At 40.7% G+C, this 3,472-nt stretch overlaps 1 long non-coding RNA gene across 1 annotated transcript; it reads right to left on the bottom strand.

The window, feature by feature from the left end:
* Positions 1–749: 749 nt before the first annotated feature.
* On the bottom strand, positions 750–2,140 carry LOC132473530 (uncharacterized). The gene is made up of 2 exons (XR_009529438.1): positions 1,176–2,140; positions 750–898 (listed from the first exon to the last, which is right to left on the bottom strand). It is a non-coding gene; the product is annotated as an uncharacterized LOC132473530 (long non-coding RNA).
* Between the last annotated feature and the right edge of the window lie 1,332 nt (positions 2,141–3,472).

The following is a 3,472-nucleotide window of genomic DNA, read 5'->3' as shown; positions in this document are numbered from 1 at the left end:
CTGGTAGATTGTAGGCATATATGAATGAATGAATCAAATCAGTTAAATAATATATCCAAATAAATACACGTTTATCATCTCTTTCTTTGTCTTTTTCCCCCTGCATAATAGTAATCAACCGTACTGTAAATGTGATGCATGAATTAAGTTCTCAGACAATTTCACTTAGTTTTATAAAAATTGAATGGATTTTCCTTTTAATAAAGACAATTCGATCAACCACAACAAAGCTTTTGTGACTTCCCCAAAGAGGCTCCATGCGAAGGAGACATGACCGCATTCATAACAGACAAAAGTCAAATAAATATCGATCAGCTTGATTGCTGCCATGTTTTATTCATAAGCGCACATGTGTTTACAAGCGGACACGCAGTATTAAAAAGTGGAAGCGCTTCCACACTACCAAGTCGTTCCCAAAGTCCGACGTTACAAACGCTAGGAAGCACTCGAGCTAGCACTCTAGTCTCATCTCCATAGGACGCGACTAGCAAGGACGCGTCCTAGCAAGGCTGCAGCCTTCACTTTGGGAAACAGCCCATGTCTTCTCAATGGTCCCTGTTGCAGGGTCAGACAGACAATACAAAATGAGATGTTACGGTATGCACTTTCAGTGACTTTCAAGCACATGGAAAACAAATGCAAATTTAGTTAGTAAAAGATGGCATCACATTTGGATTGTACCTTTAACAAATGACCTACTCAAGACTATTGTTAAAGAGTCACATCAGACTTCATATTCTTAAACTTCATTCAACAGTACCTTGGCTGAAACCTGCAGTGTAAAGTTGTGTTTTCAGAATGGTCCATTGATCTGGAATCAAGTCAATATCCACTCCAGCTGTCAGTAGAAGAGGTCGGAAGTGACTAATAACCTGGTCTACATCATCATCACCAAAATCTGAGAACAAAGGGGAAAAACATTGATACAAAGTTAAAGCTGCAGCCTATAACTATTTTTGTGTTATATTTGTTATATTTATGTCTGTGGAGAGGGTCTTAGAAAGCAGAGCTGCAGCACAGCAGAGAGGAAGGAGGAGGGACCAGGAGGCTGTACTCATTCAAATTTTCTGGCTAAGTCCACTTTTTTCTCCAAACTACAGACTGCAGCTTTAAGGAGTTGTCTTAAAACATAAAATGGGAATATATTTGTTCATTACATTTTAATTATTACTGACCTGCACTTGTGTCTGTCTCTGGCCAGCACTGGAAATGTATCAGTCGCATTGCCTTCAGGACACCACTGTTTACATCGGCAAACCTAGAAGTGATGCACTGGCACATGGCATCTATGAGATCATTCTTGGACTTGTCATGCTGGTCAGGCTTTGTCGGTTTCAGAAGGACTCCCTCATAGATGTCCGTCTCCAGTGCTGCTCTCAGCTTAGGCCCGGGTCTACAGTTGTGCAGAGATGAATGGATGGGTTTGATTAATTATCTATCTTTACATACATATTGTGAAAAAAGTGTGAAAACACACTAACACAACCTAAAATCAAATAATGAATTGTATGACATATGATACATATCTTATACATACATATACATAATACATACTCACCATATTTTAGATGGTGATTTTAATTAGTATTTATTGTTTTTATCTATCATTATACCGAGACCTGAGTTCTGCATTTTGTTCTTTTCATGTCTCATGGGCAGAATGAAAAAAAGTATTCTATTCTATACCTTGACTTGTACTTTTTTATGACAGCCTGAGTGGAGGACAGGCAGCTATGAGCCTCAGCCAGGGTTACTGCTGACTTCTGCAGTGACTTGGAAAGGTTGCTCAATTGAAAGATGATGTCATGGAGAAGACAGCAAAACCGTAGGACTCCGCCATCCTTTGCTATGTTAAGGAAGCCCTTGGCCTTTGCCCTCTGAACACTGACAGTGGTCTCCCCTAGGGCCTACAAACAAAACAACAGCATTAAATCACAGACAACATTTACACTGAATTCCAAATTATTATGCAAATATGATTTTAGTCTCATATTTATTTTGTTTTTCCAATGCAATTCTTGGCTTGTATTGTGTCTCCTACCTGTGTATATCACTGACAGACATGTGTTTGACATGTAAATGTATTAAGCAAGGCACAAATATTAAATTATCCACCTACACTGTTGGTTTTAGTAGGCTATAAATTATCATACCTTTTCTTGGAAGTGGCGTACAACAGCAGCATAGCCCCTGAGGAAATGGTCTAGTGCTTTGAGGAGATGTGGCAGCCACCTGGTTCCACCTACTCTGGTTGGCATCAAAGCCTTCATGTGGAGCTCCCCGAAGTGTTGCTTTAGGCTGGCCCTGTTTACTCCACTCTTGTAATACAAGGTGTAGAGTCCACTCAATAGGTCCTCAACCTTCTTGGCCATCACATTTTTCCTCACTGCATCTGAAAAGGCGAGCTCAAGTCTATGGGCCATGCAATGGATCCCCAGCACATACGATCGGTCTGCACGCAGCTTGGTAACTACACCATTGTTGACTCCTGTCATTACAGCTGCTCCATCTGTGGTGATGGCCACCAGCTTGCTCTTCCAATCAGTGCTGACTTCACTCTCCATTACATTACACACAGCTTCAGCTATGCTTGTAGCATCTGGCTTTGAAACAGCTTTTATCCCGACAAAATCAACTTTGATCTTCCCCTCACTGGCACTCCTGGCATAGACCATCTCTTCTTCAATCACTGCACTGTCCAGGGATCCGTCTGACATGACAGAGATGAACTTGACATCTGACAATCTTGCCCTCCTCTTTCTCCTCACATCCTCCACTATGTAGTGAATGAACTCTTTTGCCTGATAGTAATTTGTGTATTTCTCTCCTATCTTCAAGCCTTTCTTTCTATCAACCCTGAAATAAATAATAACCAAAAACACATATATAAAAATGCTTGTATTAGGGCAATCGTGGTGGCCACATGATATATTCATGTTAAACCTTTGCATGTTATGTGACTGATAAAGTGTGAGGCTGAACTTTAAAATAGTTACTAAAATAGTACTGTCAATATACCGTATAAAATGTAATGAGTCTGAAACATGTAAATAATAAAGTTAATCCACTTACTCACACATCCATGCGAAGTCGGTGAAAGGCCTGCCTTTTTTCCCGATGGCGTGGGCATTGCGAAAAAGTAGCTCCATCTTCTCGAACTCGGACGTCTTCATTAAGGCAAGGCTCCTTCCAGCTTCACTCTCTTCGATACGACACGTCTTGGCGGTTTTCGTCCTCAGGCTCTCCTGATGACTTCGGGCACTCTCATGATCCTTTACTGCTTCTACTTTGAAATTATTGGTTCCTACCACGAAATTATTCTTTAGCATACATTCGGCAATCCTGACAGAACATTACGCTGTTTTCGTGATGACCAGTTAGCCATTTACAGTTAAATTTCCTTCTTTTTTTTTCGCGAGGTCCAATATCCTCCTCCTCCCCTACCTCTTTGGTAGGAATATCCTTTCTCTTG

This window comes from Gadus macrocephalus, chromosome 15, assembly GCF_031168955.1.
Source record: "Gadus macrocephalus chromosome 15, ASM3116895v1".
Taxonomy (NCBI): domain Eukaryota; kingdom Metazoa; phylum Chordata; class Actinopteri; order Gadiformes; family Gadidae; genus Gadus; species Gadus macrocephalus.
This window is presented reverse-complemented; position numbering and strand designations above follow the sequence as displayed.